This window comes from Paroedura picta, chromosome 7, assembly GCF_049243985.1.
Source record: "Paroedura picta isolate Pp20150507F chromosome 7, Ppicta_v3.0, whole genome shotgun sequence".
In the NCBI taxonomy this organism is placed as follows: Eukaryota; Metazoa; Chordata; class Lepidosauria; order Squamata; family Gekkonidae; genus Paroedura; species Paroedura picta.
This window is the reverse complement of record NC_135375.1, coordinates 78,832,680-78,850,901: the sequence shown is the minus strand read 5'-3', so window position 1 is coordinate 78,850,901 and position 18,222 is coordinate 78,832,680. Positions and strand designations below refer to the sequence as shown.

The following is an 18,222-nucleotide window of genomic DNA, read 5'->3' as shown; positions in this document are numbered from 1 at the left end:
CCAACCTCATGGGCAAAGCTTTCAGGCGGCTGCCTTACCACTCTGCGCCACAAGAGGCTCTAAGTGTATCTTAGAGACTGCTTAACTTCCTATGCCACTCACAGGGCCTTGTGCTCTGCAAGTACAAATAGGTTGGTGATCTGCACGAAATCCTCTTGGCCTTGACCACAGGGCCAGGGTCTTTTCAGCCTTCGCCCCTGCCTGTTGGAATGAGCTTCCAGAAAAGCTACGGGCACTGCTGGAACTAATGCAGTTATGCAGGGCCTATAAGACAGAACTCTTCTGCCATGCCTTTGGTTCATGTCTTCCTGGGTTGCCAGTTCCTGGGTTGCCAGCTAAGGGAGGGGTACGGGGACTTACGGTTTTAGGTGCATATTTTATGTTCTGTAATCAATTTTTGTTGTGAGCTGCTCCGAGCTGGCTGTGCCAAGAGTGGTGGCATACAACTGAGAAAATAAATAAAATTTGAAAGATGAGCACTATGTTCTTTTGCAATTTGTTCTTTTTTTTTTACTATTCTGTATAGTGCTACACCTATGCTGACCAAATATTAGTGATCCCCTAACAATTATCTTAAAAGTGTTCTTCACTTATCTTTATGAACTCTTCTTCTTTTCCTATGTTAATTATGTTACAGTGTTAACACTAACCATGGTTACTTATGTACTACTCATGATCGTTTGGTAACTACATATCACTACACTTGTATACATACATTTTCACCACATTCATGACCATGGGAGACATGCTAGGAATTGACACTTGAGGACTGGTGAACCAAAAGTTTAGTTGAACCAAAAGTGCTGTTTTACCAATGGCTGAATCTCTCACAATAAATATGAATTTTAAAATATTACATTGTTAAAAAACCCTTTCTTCATTTTTATTTATATTACAATAAAAGATTCCATTGAAACTTTTACTAGGAACATTACCAAAGAATATGATCAAGCATATAGAGGAAAGGAGGTTCCACTTGAATATTAGAAAGCATTTTCTGACAGTGAGGGCTGTTCATAGATGGAATATGTTGCCTCGAGGGGTAGTGGAGTCTCCTTTGTTGGACGTTTTAGGAGGAGATTGGATGAGCACCAGTCAGGATTTTTTAAGTACCTGAGAAAGTGGAGGGTGGGGCTGGACTGGATGGCCCTTTGTGGTCACTTCCAACTCTCTGTGATTCTAATGAGTATTTTCCTAAATAACACTTAAATGCCTCGCCCACATAAACCTGACATATGCGGATATGGTACCACTAATAAAATTTGACATTGTAGAATGTAAATAAAATCTTATTTCATAACAATATGTATAGAAAAGAGGAAGCAGTTTTCATTTCAATCAAGAATTTTAACAGTTGGGTTTCTGACAGGTGTTCATGAAGGTTTAAAAATTTTCTGTGGATTTTCACATATTCACAGTGGAAAGGTTTTTCTAGCACATAGATTAATACTTTAATATTGACAAATAGTAGCCATTAAAGCAGTAAGAAAACTTTTAAAACATTTGTGTACTGAATTTTAGAAATTCACAGCTGCCAGTAATATGAAACCCCAAAACGGCATGTTCCATTATGCTGCCTAGAAACTGTCTTACTCCTCCACAGACACTGAACGTAGCTTCTTCCCGTGTAGAAAGCACTTTTCGGAGCATAAGCCCAGAGAAGTAACTTCTCTAATTAATATGAAACATGAACTAGCATCAGGTGAGCGGAGTGATAACCTGCAGAGACAATGCTACTTCCTCTCCAATTCCAACTCATGCACAGGTCAGTAGTATTAATGAAATACAAGAGCTTGTTTTACTCTGGAAAGTTTCCTCCATGCTCTGAAAACACCTTTCATACAATTAAAATGTTTTATAAATTAGCTGCATTTTCAAAATGTGTGTGATATTTCACTTTGGATACTACTGAACGTAGTTTGATTTTTTTTTTACAACTGTATCAAATTAAAAGAGATTTTGCTGAAACAAAAAACCTTGTAAAAATATTCAGTGGGCTTTGACATTTGACAGCGCTCTCCCTGGCACTGCTAAGAAGGGTAAGTTCCACATGTTAAAAATTGGGTAGAGGTATTCAATAATGAGCCTCAATATGAACTGGGCAAAAATTGCATTCCTGTCCCTTTCTTTCCCCCTCTCTAATGACACTCCCGTGAGACAGTTCCTTCAAATGCTTTGTGCAGATCCCCCCCCCCCATTTTTCCCATTTAGCTGAGATGGTTTTCTCTGGATCATTACTAGATTCTTTATTTACAGGGCTCTATTGACTTCTTCTTCAACTGCTATCTAAATATGGGTTGTAGAGAGAAAGGTAGGAAGTAATTAAAGTGGTTTAAACTGCTGTCAGGGCCTAAAGTGGAGCCACAGGAGCATGTGAGACATCTACAAGTTAGTGTCTTGGACAGCAGTTCATGTTGCCCAGTCTTCCTTCCTTTATCCCTCCCCCCTTTCTTTTCAGTAATATTTCCCTTGCTGAATGCAGAAGCATGCGGGTTGGTAACAGCGCTTCCATGTGTTGGAATTTTATGCATACATTCATCTTTTCCTCAACTATCCACTTATATATGTCCTCTCTAACAACTCTGCATTGGCTTATAAAAGCGTGGTACAGATGGCGTCTATGGCAATTCATGGCCCCCTTTGTTCTTTTCTTCACAGTTGTACTATAATAGCCCTATTAATATGTGAAATTGATTGTTATAAAGCAATAGTGGTTACTTTTTATAAGCCCTTTGATGATATTGCAGGAAAAAACACTGAGAAATGATATATGTAAGGGTTGATGTGGGTAAAATGGAACAAATGCGAGCAAGACCTAGTAGTAAACTGTCATTTGGAAGTTACACACACACACACACACACACACATACACAACAGTCTCAACTGTTGGCTAGTTTATACTCCTGGAGTAGTTAACTTGTAAACTGAAACTTTGGAATTTCCATATTTAATTGCCCGCCTCCCAGTTTGGCACACTGTATTAATTAGATGCGGTTGTTGTAAATGCATGATGATAGTTGTGCATAATGAACATTTTAAAAATTATAATGGAAAATGAATCCAGTAAAATCAACTATTAAGTCTAGGGCAAGAGGATCAAACTGTAATTAAATGTGACAAAATTATTGATCTGGACACCTGCTTATTACATTCATTTCTGTTTCTGATGGGATAATCTTGTAACACTTATACTGGCTTTGTATGAAACATAGAAGTACCTCTTTTGATATGTGAAGAAATGCATCATAATGCCCCTGTACAAATCTGTGGTGCAGCCTCATTTGGGATATTGTGCATCGTTCTGGTTAGTGCACCTCACAAATGATATTATATCATTGGAAAAGGTGCAGGAAAGGGTAACTAAAATGATTAAGAGGATGGAACACCTTCCCTGAGAAGTTAAATAAAAGAGGTTAGGGCTCTTTGACTTGAAGAATCTCAGACTGAGGAGTGACGTGATAGAGACTGGTGAATTTATGCCGGGGATAGAGAAAGTAGAGAAACTACTTTTCTCCCTGTCTCACAATACAAGAACAGAACAGTGAAAAGGAAGTACTTCAGTAACGTGTAGAATTCACTGCTGCAAGAAATAGTGGTAGCTACAAGCATAGACAATTTCAAAAGGGAATTGGATAAACATATGGAACAGAGGACCATCAGGTTTTGGCCACAAGTTATAAATGGAACACTATGTCTTGAACAGTGGTTCTCTGTATTCTTAGTGCTTGAGGGGCAACAGTGGAAGGGCTTCTGGAGTTCTGGCTCTGCTGGTGAACTTCCTGATGGTACATGAGTTTTGGACACTGTGTGACTCCAAGTGTTGGACTAGATGGGCCATTGGTTTGATCCAACATGGCTTCTGTTGTGTTGTTAAATACAAACATCAAGTAGTCAGCTATTAATGAAACAGCACCAGGTTACTGCTTCTTTTGAATCCAGGGGGTTGAGGTGAGCAGGTAGAAAAGTCCTTGCTTGAAAGTTCTTCCTGGGCAAAAGGGAGCACAGTTAGAAAAGAAACTGCAAAAGATATAACCCAACTCTGATGCCCCATAATTTATTCATTTATGGTTTCACATTCATAGTAGAGAATATGATTTTGATAAATACTATAGGCTATCTCAACATACCTTCAGAGGTAAAAAGTTCCAACCAAGATGCACAGAAAACACTATAAGATTCTATCACTCTTCCCGTATGTCAGCTGAGGCATGAAAGTGGGAACTTTGGTGATGGGGCACTTTGCATGGATGACAAACACCCAACAGCCTGGCCCAAAAGAGATGGGATGGGGGAGGGGAGAGAGAGAGAAATGAAAGACACTCTTGAATAATTCTCATCTTTCCAGAAGCTTTACAGGTATTTTGCTTCAGGACTACAGATCCTAACATCTACCAGGAATTTCAGCTGTTTTTCTGTAACCGGGTCTGCAAAGATGAGCCACCATGTATAGGTAAGCAAAGACGAGGAGACAATATTTCAAAGCAAAGCTGTGTGCCCTCCCCAAAGACTTAGTAACAAAGTACTACAGAACTATGCCCACAGTACATTTCTGATTCCTTCCCCTGTACTGCAATAGGCCCATTATGCACGGCTGCTGAAATGGCGATTTCGGGTCACATGGAAAACGCGGAGGGGGAAGAAGCAAAGCAAACCGCTTATGCACGGGACGGGACGCAACGGCGGCAAAACCCAGAGTAATCGATTATGCATGTGGCGACTCCGGCGTCGCTTCTGGTTGCGCCCCGGTCACCCGGAAGCTGTGCTTCCTTCAGCGTTTTGCTAACGCAGCTTTTTCGGCGGCATGCACCGAATCTGCGGCCGGTTGCAGCTGGCTCCGTGCATTATCGGTGATTTTAGTTGCCGCCATTCCACCCCGAATGTGCGCTATCCCCCCCCCCCCGTGCATAATGGGCTATATAGAAGAACTGGATACTAGCCTAACAACTTTTTCCTTCGCTCAGCAGGATAGGTAACACAGGAAAAATATCAGCTTGCAAGAAGTGGACCCCTAATTGCCATAACTCTTCAAAAAGTAAGTCCCCATCATCATTGCTTAAGGCAAACTGACTCTTTAGTTGGTGCATGCCAGATCTTATGTTCTACTTATTGCTACTGCATTCAAATGCTCATGACCTATTTTCCTTGCAGGATTAAGGCCAGAACACATGAATTGAAGAGATAGAAAATACAAATAGTAACATTCCAGGGCAACTCCCTACTTGGGAAAGGTGAGTTTTGCCTTGATAACATACTGTTTGCTTTGATAACCCCCACTCAAAAGCCCTAATAAGCATTGTGGCATAGTTGCTGCTAATCACTACAGACTTGTTTTCTCTCTACTGGCAGCCAAGTAGTATGCAGGGATGTTTCTCCGTGTAACTGAGACCTACTACTGCAGCAACAATGACCGGAGGGTAACGACAAAGTGATTGCCAACTTTGTTTTAAAATATGCCTTAGCTAGATGTCTAACTGCCTACTACATGATCGTTTGACCTGAAGATGTCAGGGACTGAACCTGGTAGTACATTTGGGGAGTTGTAGTTTCTGCACACGTATATGACGCAGACAGAATGGTGTAATGGATAAGAGTCTAATCTGGAGAAATCCTTATTCCCCCTTCCTCCACATGAAACCTACCGGGTGACATTGGGCCAGTCACAGTTTTCTCAATACACTTTCAGCCCCACCTACCTCACAAGGTGCCTGTTATGGAGAGAGGAAGGGAATTCAGGTGTAAGTCACTTTTGAGTCTGCTTAAGGTAGCGAAAACCAGGGTATAAAAACCTGTTCTCTTCTGCAATCCAGTATGATTGTTACCAAAACCACAAAACCACCTCTTTTCAAAGAATGCAGAGGACAATCAGACCAAGGCACAGATACTGTTGTGGAGTGCTCATTGTTCATGGTGTTTGCAGTTTACAATGTTGATTACAGTTTTGCCTGAAAGCTGCACATCTGATCTTTAAGGGGTAGCACTGCTTACAGATCAAATTCCAATTTCCAGGTCTGACAGTTCCTTTACAAATAAGACTCTTTCTTTTACAGGTTAAGATTATCTGGGTTGATATGGAGTCTGTTCACTCGAATTTGGTTTTATAAGTGTGTGATTAAGAATGGAAGATATCAAAAACAAGTAAGGGATATTGCCTCCTGATATTCCTTCTGGATGTGACTGTGTAAAATGGTAATAGCATTCTTAACTAAGACGTGTGTAATCTATGGCTCATCTGCTCCTGGAGAGGAATTTCTAGCTAAAACCATTAGAGGGGACTGTGTGCTGGAGCCAAGTCACCTGTTCCTGCCTAAACTGTCACATGCCCCAGCACGGCTGTGCCTCTTTCCCTCTGTTCCTTCTTCACCGCTGTTGGATTTGGTTCCTTTATAGTGTGCTCTTGCTTCTTTGATTGTTTAGGGCTTGCTGAAGAAGCGCTATCTCCGCCTCCGGTGTCCTACCCTTGCACCAGCTTCCCTCTCCCTTCTCCCTAGGATGGGAGGGTTTTCTTTTAAAGGAAACTGCCTGGAGCAACGAATAGGCATTCATTCATGCAGGCAAAACAAAAAATAATTATTTCCCAATTTCCCAAAGCATGCCTCTTTAAAGTTTCCCATCCAGTCAGGAATGATTCTCCACCCCCCTCCCCCAATAAAAGGAATCACTAAGGGTCTGATCTGGCCATCTGGGCTTTGGCACCCATGAAAGTCTATGGTGCCATAGACTATAATGGGAATTCTGTCATTCTCACCTTTCCTGGGGCCTGGGGGGTTTGGGGTTTGAGATAGAGCCTCTAAACCTTCAGAGTAGCTCTGGAAGGCTCTTCTATGACTCCAAATTTTAGAATGCTTGGTCCAAGGGGTCCACTTGTAGGGTTCCTGAAGAGGGTGCCCCCATCCCTCCATTATATCCTATAGAGCCAGTAGCGACTGATCCATGGACTAGTACCGGTCTCCGGACTGGGGGTTGGGGACTGCTGCTATAGAGAGTCCGTCCCATAGGATATAATGGAGGGATGGAGGCAGCCTCTTCAGGAGCCCCTAGACGTGGATCCCTTGGACCAAGCATTCTAAAATTTGGAGGTGCATCAAGGAAGAGCCTCCCAGAGCTACCCTGAATATTTGGACGCTCTACCTCAAACCCCAACCCCCCAGGCCCTGGGAAAGTCGGGAACACCAAAATTCGCATTATAGAATATGGAGAAAAGGGATTGGCTGCCTGGATTGATTGACAGGTGGAAGAGAGTCGCATATAAGGCGTGTTTCTCTCTTCTGCCATTTCCAGCAGCACTTTGTCAGGAATCAGGCTGAGCCCAACCTGCGGAGTCTGAGATAAAGGCGCATCCGAAATCCAACAGCCAGTTGTAAATTCCAATAGAGCTTTATTAGACAGAGTCCACAGAATGCTAAAGCAAGCCAAGATCTTCCTAAGCAAAGATCTTGATAATAACAAAGTACAAATGAACACACAGGGCAGTTATAGTGCCCACCAAATAAGGGAGGGGGCACGTAGGCATTTCGGCGGGAGAGCGAGAGGACAGCAGAGGTAGGTTGATTCCAAAGTGGCCAGATGGCCCGGAATCTTATCAAGCAGTTGGCACTTCGTTGAGACTTTGAGTTGTCTCCGCAAGGACACGTACAGTAAGATTGATACATTCGCATAGAGCCTCTCCCGCTGGGAAAGGAAGGGAGGCTGGGAACTAGCTGACAGGTTTATTGCTTTATGGCCTTGGCCAGAGTCGGCTGGTGAGATCTGAAGGCGTGTGGAAAGCGAAACTTAGATGGCATGAATCGGGGGTTTATGACACACATGTGGAGTGTAAAGCGTGAAACTGCGGCAGACAAGGTGAGATAGCAGAAAAGGTGAGGAATAGCTTGGAAGCAAGATAACATTCAGCTGGCAGAACGCTATTTTTACTATGTGTGGAAATGCTCTGAATGTTCTTGCTGATAATTGCTACCAAGATTTTCCTTCGTTTTTCTGGAGGTTTTTCCCAGTTTATCCTATGGGTTCTTTGGAATTGCTTTCTGGCATGATGTCCTAGAAGCACCTATTTAAAAAATATACCCTAACACTAAAAAGGCCCAAATGATCTATGCTTACTTTACCTGGGAGTGGGTCATAATATGTCTGCCTGCAGAGCCTGCCAAAGTTTTACTCAGAAAGCCATAACTGGTCAGGCTTCCAAGTTAAAGGCAGCTTTATGGGAAAAGGCTCTCATCTTCATGGCAGGGTCCCTTGTCCACTTGATGTTCTGGCTCAATTCACCAGGGTCCAGGCTTCCTCTGCAGCAGTGGTCCCCAACCTTTATTAGGCTGGGGACCGGCAGGGCATCGGGCCGCGCCCGCGGGGACCGCGCCCGCGCGGGCCACGCCCATGTTTCGCGCCGCGCCAGCGGGCCATGCCCGCGAGCCACGCCCGCGGATCGGGCCGCACCCGCGAGCCACGCCCGTGGATCGGGCCGCGCAGGCACGGTCTGCACGGGCGCGACCCGGCCCTGATTCCCTCTCCCCGCCCTCCCGCAGTAAGTAGCTTCCCGGGCCACAAGCTTGTGGCCTGGGAAGTTTTTTACTGCGGGGGGGGCGGGGAGAGGGAGCCGCGGCCCGGCGCCATGGCCTTTGCGGCCCGGCGCCGGGCCGCGGCCCGCAGGTTGGGGACCACTGCTCTGCAGTATTCACCAGTAGAGTCCCTGTCTTGGAGATCTGCAAAGCAGCAACCTGGTCATCAGCTGATATTTTTGTAAGCTTCTATGTATTGGACCTACAACTCAGAAGGGAGGCACAAGTGGAAAACACATTGCATTCTCTGTTCCAGTAGCCTCATTCTAGTAGCCTCATCTGGAGCATCACATTCACCTCCAAATAAGTAGCTTGTTAGTATCCCTGCACAGAAGACTGAAATGAATAAAGTTCTGTACTAACCTGTAACTGATGTTCATTGAATGTCTTCTGTGCAGGCATACATTCTCTTCCATCAGGCTTTTGGTTGAGGCCAGGCTAATGACTGGGGAAATACGATCAGGTCCTCCCCCGTCCTTGTGTAATCAGTACCCCCCTCCTCCCGAGGCTGATAACACCCACTGGGCTAACATCGCCCGGTGATATTAGAGGACTCACAACTGGGAACAGAAGTCGTGAGGTGTTGAGGATTTAGTTAAAGATGGGTTTGGTTGCCGCCATCTGTGTTGCAGTGTTGGCTAGATCAGTGGTCCCCAACCCGCGGTCTGGGGACCGATCCCAGTCCATGGATCAATCGGTACCGGGCCACGGCTCCTCCTCATCCTTCTCCCCGGCTGCTGGCTTTCCAGTCAGCGGGCAGTGGAAAGTCAGGGGCGCCGGCAGGGAAGCAAGTGGAGCAGGGGCTCAGGCGGCGGTGACGTCCCTCGGCAAAAGACTATTCCCCCCCCCCCGGGCCTCAGTAAAATTGTCAAGCGTTGACCGGTTCCCAGTGATAAAAAGGTTGTGGACCACTGGGCTAGATGGTATAGTCGTGCCAGCTGTATGGGATATGTACTCTGATTTTTAATTGTATTTTGTAGTTTTTAACTAATACATTTTATTGTGACCCGCCTCAAGCCAGCTGGTCTGGGAGGGGCTGTATATAAGCTTAATTAAAAAATTAATATAAAAATATAATTTATTTCATACCACACATTTTAAATAACTTTATCATTCATTCTGAAAGAGTGGGCGGAAGGGACACAGGAGTCCTGTTCTATCCATTATGTCTCATTTTTTCACTGGAAAAATCAAAAATTGCTCCTGCTATATGTTTTGAGTATGAAAAGCCTTGCCTTTGGAAGCATTTAATTCATTCTAAAAGAGAAAATATTTCACAGGAGGTTTGTTTTTTCAATGGTCTGTAAAATGTCCGATTTTGTGTTTTTGGAAAATCTGACTAAAAATCCTTGGGGAAGGGTGGTGGATGGAGAGACATTTCCCCAAATTTTTCTTCAGGTCTTCACATCTTTGAACATATGACTGATCTGAAACACACAACAAGGTGGTGTTTGAAACAGCATAGAAAACTGTGTTTGTGTAAACAGGGAACAAGCCGTGAGCTTTGCTATGACCGTTTATGCACTGGAGGTTTCACGCCGGGCTGCAGGCTGCACTTTTAGTCATGGTAAAATGCAGGTTGCTCCACCTCTTCCTGCACCCAAACAGGGAAGCATTTGGCCTGGTGCGCCTCATCCACCCCTGATTTGTGCTCCTGCACGGGAGCTGGGGCAGTAAAGTTCCCAGTGCATAAACGGTCTATGAGAAGCAATTGCCAACGATTCATAATTGTGTAAACAGTCTTTTCTGGTCTATAACATGATCTACAACAGATATTTTTGGAATTACAATACCCACTTGATGTAGTAAGGGAACAGATCAACAAAGCCAGAATGGGATAACTTGCTATAAGAGAGGCCCAAAGGAAATAGCAACAGAACACCACTAGTGGCCACATAAAGCTCTCAGCTCAGACCAATGCAATGCATCATTAACAAGCTGCAACCTGTGCTGGACAATGATATTCCTCTCATGCAGGTATCAGGAAGCAAACTTTATCTTGTCCACAGATAGCCTTCTAACCTTAACATCTCACTCACAACAATGCACTTCCTAACATGGACACGGACTGTGGGATCAGGGGTGAATCTGCACTGGGCTTTTTATCCCCGGTGACCCCAAATTAAAGAAAGTCATCTACACATTATTTAATTTCCTTTTTGATATTTAGCACTTTAAATTTTCCCTCTGTAATATCTGTGATTGATTTGCAGTTACACTAGCTTTCCCCTACGATATCCAGGAACAGATAGAAATCACTACATTTGAGGAAACTGCTCCAAGAGCACCAGTATGAAGTGCAGATGTTCTGCATTTAGCCGGATTAACTTCCTCCCCCGTGCATCCAATGCTAACATATCAAAGCAGTCTGTTGCTGATTGGTCAGGGCATCAGTTCAAAGACTGCCTTGTTCCTGGTTGCCATTCCCTCGCAAGACTTATTTTTGCCTTCATTTTGTGATCTGTTTTAAAATGACTGTGCTCCAAAAGCCCACACTTCTATAAGCAGAGATTTGCCTCTTGGATTTACTTTTCCCTCCTCCTTCTCTGTGAGACTGCTGCCTCCCCTCCCCCACCCCACTCCTGTAGGAAAAGAAAGATAAATAAGCAGTCTCGTGTTCCACTTGCCCCTCCCTTGACTTGCTCTGGCTGTAGACTCAGAATTCAAAAGGCAGGAAATAAAGCACTCTCCAGCCTTGTGCTCCTTTAATGCTGGCTGGAGCTTCACCTGCCCCCTCCCCCATCAAGCAGGATGGGGAGATTGAAAATTGGGACAATGCAAATACAGAAGGGTGACATGTTTAATATCGGGGGAAAGGAAGGCTGTAGATAGTTCAAATTGACCAGAATTTGGCAAAATTTACAGTGGAAAAAAATGGTTTGTTACACTTTCTGCACTCACAGGATACCAGCTCTGTTCCCATATTCACTGTCAACAAAGTCACAGGACTTAATAGCACCAAGCATACCATCGCAGGTTCATCCACTTGTTTATCTTCCAACATTATACCAGCAATGTCCTTCCACTCTCTACATTAGGTCAGTCCTAGTGCTAATGAATAAATGGAGATAAATCTGACATTGAAAACTACAACACTCAAAAATAGTGAGAACATTTTAATCTTCTGGTTCATTCCATTGCTGACCTAAGAGTGGCAGTCTTCATACATCAAAATTTCAAGAGGAGATTACAATGAGAAATTGCTGAACATGAGTTCATCCCCAAGTTTAGCACAATAGCTCTCCTGGGATTAATAGGAAGATATGACTCTTATACTAAGCATTTTCCTTCTGCTGCAATTAAACTGATTATAATGTGCATAGTACCTCTCCATCCTTTACAACACCTCTCTCACCTTCTGATGTGGATATAAGGATTCAGAGAACTCCATTCCAACTTGTATCTGACTCTTGAAAGTTTATACCCATAATATTATTGGTCCCCAGTGTGCTACTAGACTTGATTCTAGCTGTTCAGCTGAAGATCAACATGGCCACCTTCTTAAACAGATTTCTCTCGTGTTCATGCAAAGCTTGACACTAGAGATCCCAGCCTCAAGGAGTGTCAAAGAGAACTGACTATTCAGACAAAGCAAAGTAGCAATATGAAGTCAAAAACAAAATTGAACACTTGGCTACATTTGCATCTCTTTCATTTTCTTTTCCAAAAACATTTGTAAAATCTTGCCAAAACGTGTCCATGTTCAGATCAATATAAGATATTTTCATATAGAAGATTTTCACATACTTCAAGCATAGGAAAAGATTTCTTTGGAGACCTATCTTACAAATGGACTTTGCCTAACAGTAGCATATGGTCCATATGTGACTATGAGGCTAAGTCCACTTGTAAGAAAATCTTCAATATGAAAATATATCTTCTATTGATCTGAAAAAAGTGTGACTCTTCATGAAAAGAATATAATTTGAGATTTATATCTTGTCACTGAAGAAACAGTGGTGAAAGTATTGTATAAACCAGTGCGCACTTTGGCAAGATTTTGCAAAATGTTTTGGAAAGAAAATTAAATTGACAGGTGTAGCCAAGTATTCAGTTTTGTGTTTTTTTTAACTTCATATTGTCTAAAGTTCTCCTGGAATTGCAAATAGTTGCCCCTCAAAAACATTGTTGCTTTGGAGGGTGAACTCTGTGGCCTCTCATTCCTACTAAGTTTCATCTCTCGACAATCCCCAAGGCTCCATGAACGTCCCAACCTGGAGTTAGCAATGCTGCTTCACATGCTGATCTAGCTATTCTGTTTTGCCCTTGAGAGTTCTGATGGGGGCTGATACTTCTTTCAAATAGTAGCTCTTGTGGGGACTCTGGCAAACCTTGTCCTCAAGCTTTCATTTCAGACTTTAATATGCTTAACTTTCATTGGATTACATTGATTGTTCCTTAGGCCAAACTTTTGTATTTTATGAGACCAACATTCTGCAGCTCCTCCCCATGCTAAATAGATATACTTTACTGATGAGCACAGTTTTATCTAAGCACCAGCTGCTCTGATAAAACTAATGTTGAGTTATGGACGGTACAACTTTTTGTAGTGATTGTGGAAAAAAAATACATTGTGAGGCTATAACTCTGGATACTGTTATTCACCTCTGTGCTCTGTTGGTTAAAAAATGCTTTGTCATTATGCTGTCTGAAATCAAAATGTTTGATTCATCCTCGTCAAGAATGCTAAGCAGAGGAGTATTATCTCATTTTTGCAAAAACAAAAAACCCAAAATAGTTCTATATTACAGCTCTTTATCCTGTGAAGAATCAAGAAAACCGTTCATTGTTAGGGCAAAGAAAGCAATTTCAGAACCTTCCCCCACCCCACCTCCCCAGAGAAAAAAGCTATTCATGCATATAAGCACAAAAGAAGCCGCAGGAAACAAAGATATTATTCACTCTTGCAACCGTATCGTATGCCCTTAGTTCAGGTATCAGTTGATTTTGTGAACAAGCTATTCTGTGATAAAATCAGAAGGGTTTTTCGTTATTAGTATTTGGACTAATGCTTCCTTATCAACATGCTAGACAGGATGTAATTATCTTGTCCTTTGTTAACACTACAACAGCACAAGTGTATGGTTATTGTGTGCATACCTGTACATGAACCGCATTCCTCCCTACCAAAAAAAATGGTGTGAACTAGTCTTGTGACCTTTTCTTTTAAAAGAGAAAGATATAAGTCTAATGTTTATGGATTAATAGCATTGGCTCGCTGAACTTGTGGAGGTGGAGGATGTTCTTATGGTAAGAATCACGAAGTCTGCCCCAATGCATTCCATTAACTTATTTTAACCCATATAATAGGAAGAACAAAGGATACTAGTTTGTGTGTTTAAAAAATGATACCCTGTCTCTGCATACATTTTAATTGGACCACGGGATGACTTAAACAGACCTTAAACATGTATCAAGAATACAAAGATATCCATAGCGTCTCCCAAGAAACCTGCTGAAGTTCTGAAGTCAGATTCGCCTCCCTAGCTCTGCCCCAGGGTTCAACAGCTCAACAAATCCAATCACGTTCAAGGTCCCTCCCCCCATGCTAAGAGGACTTTTTCAGAACTACCAGCTAAGAAAGCTAAGAGCAGGGACAAGCATAAACAGGCTGCCCATCAACCAGTGCTATGCTATGCCAGAAGCAACTCAACCTTTCATGGAGATCTGCAACCCTACCTCCAAATCTGAGAACACCATCAGCCTCAGTATAGTTGAAGTCAATATCCCACCAAGACAGAAGAAGAAGAGTTAGTTCTTATATGTCGCTTTTCTCTACCTGGAGAAGTCTCAAAGCGGTTTACAATCGCCTTCCCTTTCTTCTCCTCACAACAGACACCCTGTGAGGTGGGTGAGGCTGAGAGAACCCTGATATTTCTGTTCAGTCAGAACAGCTTTATCAGTGCTGTGGCGAGCCCAAGGTCACCCAGGTGGCTGCATGTGGGGGAGCGCAGAACCAAACACGGCTCACCAGATTGGAAGTCCGCGCTCCTAACCACTATACCAAACTGGAATTGGAATGGATACATCCTCCAGTGTGTTGGCCATCCCAGACATATCCTAACCATTCTGGTTATTTAGACTCCTGGTTAGCCAATGTATTTGAGCAAAGGGAGTTTGACTATTATTTCCAGGCTCCCTACCAATAGGCCACATTTAAGGATGTATGTAGAACAGATAGTCAGAAAAGTAAAGTCATACTTTCCCCCATACTAGAGGGCTTATAAGAGATGGCACAGGACCTGCCAAATGAAAGAAGTTCTGTTAAATTCTCATAAGCCCATTACAAGGAAGTCCTATCTTGATAAATGAAGAATGTTTTTAGCCTGGAGTCTGGAAAAAGGACAGACACCTTTCAGTGCACCATTGCAGTCTGCATTTGAATAATAAATAACAAATTAAATACAAGTATTCTATAAAACTATTTAGTTTAGTTTCCAGGTTCTGATGAGGTCAGGCTGGCCAGAGCCATCCAGATTATGGAAGTATTTCTTTATTCAGTGCATAATTAATATTGAATTTATGGCCATAGGACATGGTTATGACCATTAACAAATAGCTTTAAAAGGGCATGTCGCACAAATTACTGGCATGATCAGGAGAAGGCAGACCGATCATGCCCCGCCCCAATTTCCCAGCATTTTTCTTTGACATTTCCTGCATTTTTCTTTGTCGTTTTTATGTGCTTTCCTTTGGTATTATCTGGGGGGGGGGGAGATTGGTACCAATTTTCTCTTAGTGTCTGGCTGACTTGAGATCTTTCACCCATAGTTGTTCCCTTTTTTGCATAGATCTCTGTTTTTTAAGATTTTGCATCCATTTAATCATGCATTTTTAACTTGTTCATCTTCTGTTTCTAGCTGGAGTAAAGTCTTATATATCCATTTTAGTAAATGCTCTTTTTATAATCAGCTGCTCAAATTCGATTGCATCTTTAGAACTCTGTATTCAGTGCTCATGACACCTTTTATTCTTGAGACTAATTGATAACATATCAGCCTTTGAATGTTTACTCCTTCATCTTTAATATCTTGCCAAGACTTGATTTTCTCCTGTTTATCATCATGCTATATGTTAAGAAATCATTTTATTTCCCGTATTCTTATCATAATGAGCTTGTAAAGGGACATAAGCAAAGAGTTTGAGGGGCACAATACACCTTGGTATATAAACCATATTCTCAAGTCCATCCCCGATTGCGTGATTTCTTTCTTGTGTCACAAACGTTATAAATACATAAGTAATTGCGTAGGCCTTCATCAAGATCTGCTGATTTTAATTGAACTATTTTTGTCTTGCATTTTTAATCCAGTCCACAATGTAGATCAGACCTGCTGCTTGATAACATAATTTTATATTTCGGGGTGCTAAATCTTATTTTTTTCTTCTCATCTTGTAATATTTTGAAGCTTACTGTTGGTTTTTGCCATCCCATATAAATTCATTTCTCCCTCCTTGCCACTCTTTCAATATGTTTTCTTCTGTATGGGAGACATTTTGAACAAAACGTTTAGTTTTGGCAGCACATTCGTTTTAATTGTAGAAATTCTTCAAATAACCAAAATATAGTCTAATAGCACCTTTAAAACCAACAAAGATTTATTCGGGGTGTGAGCTTTGAGTGCATGCACTCTTCCTCAGCCTAAACAATTTAGTCTGAGGAAGAGTTCATGCACTCGAAAGCTCATACCTTGAATAAATCTTCGTTGGTCTTTCTTGATCTTAAAGGTGCTATTGGACTATAATTTTGTTGTGCTACTTCAGACCAACACAGCTACCTACTTGAAATTTTAGAATAGGATATGATGATGACCATTAACTTAGCTTTCAAAGGATATATTATACAAATTACTGGAGAATGGATCTATCTACTATTATTAAGTAATTTGCTCTTCTTTCTTTACACCTGCTCTATGCAGGCCTGCCCTTGTCCCTGATCCATGTCCAAACTGGTCCAAAATGCAGCTGCCTGGGTTCTCACTAGAACACATTTGAGAGCCCATATCAGGCCTGTCCTGATGCAGCTGCACTGGCTCCTGGTTGAATTCCAAATCAGGTTCAAGGTTCTGGTTTTAATCTTCAAGGCCATTCATGGCCTGGGCCCCTTGTACCTAAGGGACCACCTGACTGAATATCCCCCCCGAAGGGCTTTGCACTTGGCCAATTCAAACAGGTGATCCCTGTTCCCTGAGTACGCTTGGCCTCAATCACGGCCAACCCCTTTTCAGTCCTGGCCTCCACCTGGTGGACCAAGCTCCCAGATGAGCTGCAGGCTCTTTGAGAGCTGGCACCATTCCAAAGGGTCTGCAAGATGGAACTCTTTCGCCAGGGATTTGGTTGGAGCCAACAATAAGTAACATCATCCAAACTGGCCCCCTCCTGGAACAAGCTGTCCTGGAACAAATGGATACATTTACAGGCAAGTGCTTTGGACACTGGAATAGTAATAGAAGTTTAGAAAGGTGTCTTAATTATGGTTTATTACTGTTTAATGGGTGGCAGGTTAACATGGATAGAGAGGTTGTCGAGAGGCATTTAGCTGCACTGGATGAGTTCAAATCCCCTGGGCCGGATGAAATGCACCCGAGAGTGCTCAAAGAACTTTCCAGAGAACTTGCACAGCCCTTGTCCATCATCTTCGGAACCTTTTTAAGGACTGGAGATGTCCCGGAGGACTGGAAGAGAGCAAACGTTATTCCGATCTTCAAAAAAGGGAGGAAGGATGACCCGGGAAACTACAGACCAGTGAGTCTGACCTCTGTTGTGGGGAAGATAATGGAGCAGATATTAAAGGGAGCGATCCGCAAACATCTGGAGGACAATTTGGTGATCCAAGGAAGTCAGCATGTATTTGTCTCCAACAGGTCCTGTCAGAGCAACCTAGTTTCCTTTTTTGACCAAGTAACAGGTTTGCTGGATTGGGGAAATTCGGTTGATGTCATTTACTTGGATTTTAGTAAAGCTTTTGACAAGGTTCCCCATGATGTTCTGATGGATAAGTTGAAGGACTGCAATCTGGATTTTCAGATAGTTAGGTGGATAGGTTAGAGAACCGCACTCAAAGTGTTGTTGTCAATGGTGTTTCATCAGACTGGAGAGAGGTGAGTAGCGGGGTACCTCAGGGCTCAGTGCTCGGCCAAGTACTTTTTAACATATTTATTAATGATCTAGATGAGGGGGTGGAGGGACTACTCATCAAGTTTGCAGATGACACCAAATTGGGAGGACTGGCAAATACTCCGGAAGATAGAGACAGAGTTCAACGAGATCTGAACACAATGGAAAAATGGGCAAATGAGAACAAGATGCAATTTAATAAAGATAAGTGTAAAGTTCTGCATCTGGGTCAGAAAAATGAAAAGCATGCCTACTGGATGGGGGACACGCTTCTAGGTAACACTGTGTGTGAACGAGACCTTGGGGTACTTGTGGATTGTAAACTAAACATGAGCAGGCAGTGTGATGCAGTGGTAAAAAAGGCAAATGCCATTTTGGGCTGTATCAACAGAGGTATCACATCAAAATCACAAGATGTCATAGTCCCATTGTATACGGCACTGGTCAGACCACACCTGGAGTACTGTGTGCAGTTCTGGAGGCCTCACTTCAAGAAGGACATAGATAAAATTGAAAGGGTACAGAGGAGAGCGACGAAGATGATCTGGGGCCA

General features: G+C 42.7%; 1 protein-coding gene and 1 long non-coding RNA gene across 5 annotated transcripts in view; both read left to right on the top strand.

The window, feature by feature from the left end:
• NFIB (nuclear factor I B) overlaps positions 1–18,222 on the top strand; it is a 340,661-nt gene that overhangs the window by 17,330 nt on the left and 305,109 nt on the right. The gene's annotated exons all lie outside the window — the stretch shown is intronic.
• Positions 1,555–5,866, top strand: LOC143841834 (uncharacterized). The gene is made up of 4 exons (XR_013232881.1): positions 1,555–1,765; positions 4,346–4,450; positions 4,965–5,032; positions 5,149–5,866. It is a non-coding gene; the product is annotated as an uncharacterized LOC143841834 (long non-coding RNA).